At 40.8% G+C, this 6,028-nt stretch overlaps 1 long non-coding RNA gene across 1 annotated transcript; it reads left to right on the plus strand.

Annotated features, from left to right (window-relative positions):
- The first annotated feature begins 3,844 nt into the window (after positions 1–3,844).
- LOC101176634 lies at positions 3,845–5,556 on the plus strand. Its single transcript, XR_004032555.1, has 3 exons — positions 3,845–3,947; positions 4,524–4,623; positions 5,089–5,556. It is a non-coding gene; the product is annotated as an uncharacterized LOC101176634 (long non-coding RNA).
- Positions 5,557–6,028: the final 472 nt, after the last annotated feature.

The following is a 6,028-nucleotide window of genomic DNA, read 5'->3' on the forward strand; positions in this document are numbered from 1 at the left end:
GCTATCACAGCCTGAGCAGACTAAGACATTGTGTGTGTGTGTGTGTGTGTGTGTGTGTGTGTGTGTGTGTGTGTGTATGATTTAAAAGCAAGTAACAGGAGAAGTAAGAAAAAAATATAAGTACTGCAGTATCAGTCAGAACGTTATAGTGGGGATTGACAAACTCTACAGCCCATTGCCATATCAAGCCCACTGCCTGTTTTGGAAATAGAAAATATTGGAGCAGAGCCATACTCATTTGTTTATGTATTGTTTCTGGCTGTTTTTATGCTACAGCAATATATTTGAGCAACTGCAATAGAGACTGAATGGGCTGCAAAGCCTAAAATATTTCTTATCTCTTCATTTGTTGACAGTTTGCCAATGCTTCTATTGAGATTAAAACCATAAACAATTTAAATATTCATTAATTATGTTTAATTAAAATTATTTTATATTCACAATGTGGAGTATTATGCAGCAGTTGGTAGAGTCTTACATATAGACATGTAAATATGGCTTAAGATATTTTGTTAAATGAGAGTTATGGGTCAATATGTGTAGCATAATTCATTTATGTAAACAATATGTATAAAGAGAGATACATACATATGTATACTACCATTTATAAAGTGCTAAAATACTGCCCTAAGCACATAACATAATTTGTCTTATTATATGATTTATTCCATATAACAATCATATGTGTTAGGTAATATTATTTACTGTTTTGCAGAGAAGAAAATGAGGGTTAAAAGACTAATTTGTCTAGTCACATAGCTAGTAAGTGACAAAGTCAGAATGTGAATTCACACTTTTCACCACTGTACTGTGCATAAATGTTCAAAAAGGGTAAACACAAACAGTTTTTACTTGGGGAGTAAGGAACGGAATAGAAATGGAATTATAAGGGTCTTTAATTTTCTGATATTGTTTATTGTGTTTACTGGTAATACATGATTGTTGTTAAAGATTCAAAGGTGCTTCCATTTTGGAAAAAAAAAGAATGTAGAAAATAATTTCATGAACTTTGTCTGTCTATAAGTCAAGGTTACTGTCAGTAAATTTTGACACTGTCACATTAATGCCAAATACATTGAAACCTGTCATTTAGGATCATTTTCTAATCATTTTAATTAAGAATGAAGAAATAATAGTTCACCAACAAACATATGAAAAAGATGTTTATCAGAAAACCCATTCAGTTTATAAATGAAGGAAAGAAAGCTTTAACATCAATTATTTTTTAGGAAACTTGCAAAACAGGGAAAACTAAAATGTCAAAATCTGGGGTAACCACCATGGATTCTCTAAGTTTGCATTATTCAAAGGGATATAATTTTCCTGCCATACAATTTGACAGGCATAGTTGTGGCCTGGTAGAAATAGGTGTATGCTGGCAATAAGGTTCAATTAAATTAATGATCCGGCTATAAATTTTGGCCTTATTCTTTTACTAGCTAGGTCATTAAATAACAAATAAATTATTTAGTCTCTTGAAATTTTACTTTATATTTAAAATGGGGATGTTGGTCCCTAAATTTCTGGGTCTACATACATTAAAGCCTCTAATACATCCAGCACATTGCCAATTATTTGCCATTTATTAAGCATCACTTAGTAGGTGCTTAATAAACACTGGCTGTATCTACAGAGATAGAATTTAGACTATCAAGTAGCAAGTTAAATTGGTCATCCCAGATATTTCTGTCCTCAGCTCTACTAGTCCAGAAGGAAAGTGGTTTTCTCCCACTCACTAGCACAAGCTGGCAACAGCACCATCCGGACTCAATGCTCATCACTATGGTAACAATCGTGGTCTCCCTGCTTCCTGCTGAGTGTTTATTCTTCCCTTTTTTCCCCACCCCCCTCAGAGCCAGACTCAGCCTGTGGCTCCTACTCAGAAGTTTTTCTGAAAAGAATAGACAAATTATAGAAAACGGTAATTGGATATAATCTCTTTTTCCCACAAAGTAAGATACCAGTATGATCCACTTTTTTTTTTTTTTTTGGTAAAAGGAGCATAACTAAATATAGTAGTTCCATTCTTGTAACAACACATGATTCCTGTGTTTGATAGAGGTAGAAACAGGAGGCATGCTTATTGATACTCACTTAATCCTCATGAATTTGCTCTCTAATCTTTAGAGCCCTACTGCCTAGGGGCATCCCATGGAGGGGATTATGGGAGCAAAGACACAGATATAGGAATGCAGTTGGTGGATCTGAAGGTCCATGGGTCCACTGGCTTTGTAGGAAGAGTAGGTTGACACGGTTGAGGAGGAGGAAGTAAGCCTGGAGCGCTAGATTGGGCCAAGTTGTGAGATAATTGATATTGTTAATCTTGTCCCTTTCCTAGGAAAAATCATCTCTCTTCATTATACCAAATTTCACTGTCAGGATCACTTAGGTCCTGCATTCCTTATGTTTCTATGATTGTACCATCTGCAGGAGAACCAAGTATATGTAAACTCAATGATACTTGATCTTAAGCAGTTTGCCATCTATGGCCCTTGATGCAACAGTTATACTTGTATAACTTATTTTCTTAGCTTCCGGTTTTCCAAAAGCAGGCCTATCTAGATAATTATTTTTACAGGAATAATATTTTTGCAAATGTTAAGTTGACATTTTTCATTTTCAGAAATCACATTGCTATGCAGCTCTGCACTTATTAAATCACTGGACTTCATTTCATGGGAGGTTGGAACAGAGAAGTCGTTTCTTGGCCATCAATAGAAAACCATATTTTAAAAAATTCACAGTGAGAACATAATATTGAAATCCAGGCTTTGTTGAGAGGGGAAAAATATTGTTTAAATTTGCCAAAATTTCATTTACAAATCAAATGCTAAGCCTAGGGAATCTGGATCATTGAATTTTACTATAAGCCATTATGTAGAGAAGACCGATATATGCTGCAAGGGACATTTCTATCTAAGAATAGGGAAAGCCCCTTATATTTCTGAGAGGAGATGGTTGCGAGGAGTAAAGAGAAGAAAGACAAGCCATCAGACATGATTATGCCAGCTCTCTTGTCCCCTTGGGGTAGTAGTTTCTTGGAAGATGTGGTAGAAACATGGTCCAGGACAGCAGGTGTATCCCAGCCTGTGCTTCAGAGCATCCCACAGTTGGCGTGGCACTGCATCTAACATGGTGCCAGACTGGATGGCAGAAATGGCTGAGTGGGCTGTCTAGAGCGCTGAGCTTTAGATATCACCTCATTTCTTCGTATCCTCCAATATTCTGTATCCTTGACATGAATGGGAAATGGAAGAAGCAGCAGACCAGAAGAGGACTCAGGTTGGAAAAAAGAGGTCATGAATGTAGCTATGACTTCAGCAAGGATGCCAGCATAGCATTTGAGGGAACCAGGTGGGACAAACCACACCTCTGTGGGCACCACCACTGTTTCCTGGGCACCAGACCAAACAAGCTACAATGTGTCGGAGACCAGCAAGGACTCAGAGGCAGTGTCTCTCCCTAAAGATAATTCATTTATTGTATGTGTGATACATAACCATACCTGTATGTCCAGGTGCCAATTTGGAAAGTACGAGAGGAAGGGAATACTTAGAAGGAGCTTAAACTTTGAACTATCCAAAACTGAGGTATCTTTAAATAGCGAGTAGAGAATAAATAAAGTTATATTTTCACTCTGAGTGTGTAACTTTTGAACCATAAACATCAACATTCTTAACCACATGCAGAAGTTCCTGGAGGCCTTCTGAGGGAGTACATGTATGCTTAGCCAAGTAACACAGAAAACTTACCAACTCCTAATGGTAGACCTAATAATATGATAGAATTAGAATCAGAATCATAGAATCTCATAGTGATGGGAATTTTTCAGTCCAACCATCTGAGTAACCTGAACCAGAGAAAAAACAAGACTACCATGTCCAGCCAGCAGAATGCTATAATATGGTATGATGACTGGAATCCTTGTTAACAAATTCCAGCACCCAGTGAGTATGGATTTCAAATAAAATTATACTCATTGAGCACTTTGTAAGGCACCATGCATTCTCTAAATGAGCGATAAACAGTTGTGATAGACTAGAACAGAAGAGAGGGTTAAAATTGCAAGAGACCTTAGAGGTTGTATATTTTAATGTTTGTTTTGATCATCTGCATCAGAATCAGCTTAAATGTGTGAACATGCAGATTCCTGGACCCTAGTCTTTATGAACTGAATCACAAATCTCTAGTGATAGACCCTGGATATGTTTTTATTTTTTATGTATTTTTTTATTTTTTTAAACCAGTAATTTTTATTATGTAGTCATTTCCAAAGTTGACAAAGAAATAGATTAACTATCCCAATTAGTTGTATTGACTGCAGAAAATGTTCACAACCATGTTGTAGAAATTGTTTTTTACTAAATAAGATGGTTGTACTAAATATTTGGGATAGACACATCATGTTTAAATATTTTAATCCCTAAGCATAAAAAATTAATCAGAAGCAAACTAGGACTGAGCTGTCAGTCTGGGATTTATTGTTGAACAAGGATAATCTCCTCCTACTGGACTGTCACCAGCCTGTCACCTCTCCCTTGAGACCAGCATGAAGGTCGAAGTTCATACCACCTCCGCAGACTCATTTCATCCCTCACCTGCCCACGGTCACCTGTGTAGTTGGTAAGTCCTTGAGCCCTCAAAGGCCTAATAACGTAGATGAGTTCAGATCCAGAATCATTAGGGATCTGTAACTTTGGAGTGAGAAATTGGTTTTCAAAGCAAGAACCCAGCTGGGGAAAATCTGTAATGGATAAATATTTAAATGATGCAAGGGTTTTAAGAAATTAAAAGAATGTGAAGTGAAGTGAGTTGTGAACAAAACCTCCGTGTCCTTCTTCTCCGTGTGCCTCAGTTACCCTCATGCCTGACAGGCTTTGCCCACGGAGCCCAGGGGACCCTCAGCGATGGCCTGCTGTGGTCGTCAAAGTGATGGCCTCGGTCAGGACTCATTCAGTCCCCAAAATACGCCCGAGTTTCGTCTGAGTTTTCACCTTAAACCCCACACGGATGTCCTGGCTGGTCATGGTAAGATAGAAAGCCTTGCAAAGAAGTCCGGTTATCTGATCTGAATTTTTCCCTTGTCAGCCCGGGCCAGAAACAAATACCCAAATGCAGCATTTGAGAGATTTCTACTTGTCTGTCTGCCTCCTTGAGAGCAGCACATAACTGCAATGCAGCCTGTACAGGAGGACAGAGGGAAAGAAAAGCCAGAGCCAGGTCTTGAGCTGAGGAGGGCAGAGTCTTGTAGACGGCCCTCTAGACTGGGTGATGCTGTGAGGGAGCATGAACCCCCTGTCCCCGAGGGTCCTGAGCGCTACTTGGCCATTGGGTCGGATCACCAGGTGGGTGATGCTGCCGTTGTTGAGGGAGCAATGGAGCCAGCCTTCGGGAGGAAACTGCAGCGCTGTGCCCTGTCATCTGCAGCTAATGACACTGGCGTGACATCGGAAGATCTCCTAATTATCCTCCCCCTGCTTGGCATCCCCCGAGGGATGCAGTTTCGGAGCGCTCCCTTGATCCGGACTCCATCTTCATAGCACGCCCAGTGGCCGCTTCCAGTGATACGCTGCCAGGCTGGCTTGACCAGGAGGGTTCCCGCCCCAGGCCTGTGCGGACTTTGCAGATGCTTGGCAGGTGCCTGTTGCTGAAGCCAGTGGTTTCTATGGGGTGGGTCATGGAGGAATGGACGATTTTATTAAACCTCAACCCCAAGCTTGCAAGTCGGAGTCCAGTTAGTTCGACCTGTTCACAACCCAGTGGGTTCAGAGTGCAGTCCTTTTCCAGGGAGCCGTCCACATGGCACTGGGAACGCATGATGAGGAGGATGTGACCTGTGGCCTTGGCTCTGCAGCGGTCCAGCCTGCACGCCAGCTCTTCTCCAGATTCCACGTTCCTCTTCCTTAGGTTGTTCAGAGACAGTGATTCTCGCCTGTCCCGGTCGGGGTCCCAGACGCTGAGGCTCGGCGGCGTGCCCCACGCCCAGGCCCGCCGCTCGGCTGCGCGCGGCTTCCCCACTGTGCCAGCG

This window comes from Nomascus leucogenys, chromosome 2 (assembly GCF_006542625.1).
Source record: "Nomascus leucogenys isolate Asia chromosome 2, Asia_NLE_v1, whole genome shotgun sequence".
NCBI classification, from domain to species: domain Eukaryota; kingdom Metazoa; phylum Chordata; class Mammalia; order Primates; family Hylobatidae; genus Nomascus; species Nomascus leucogenys.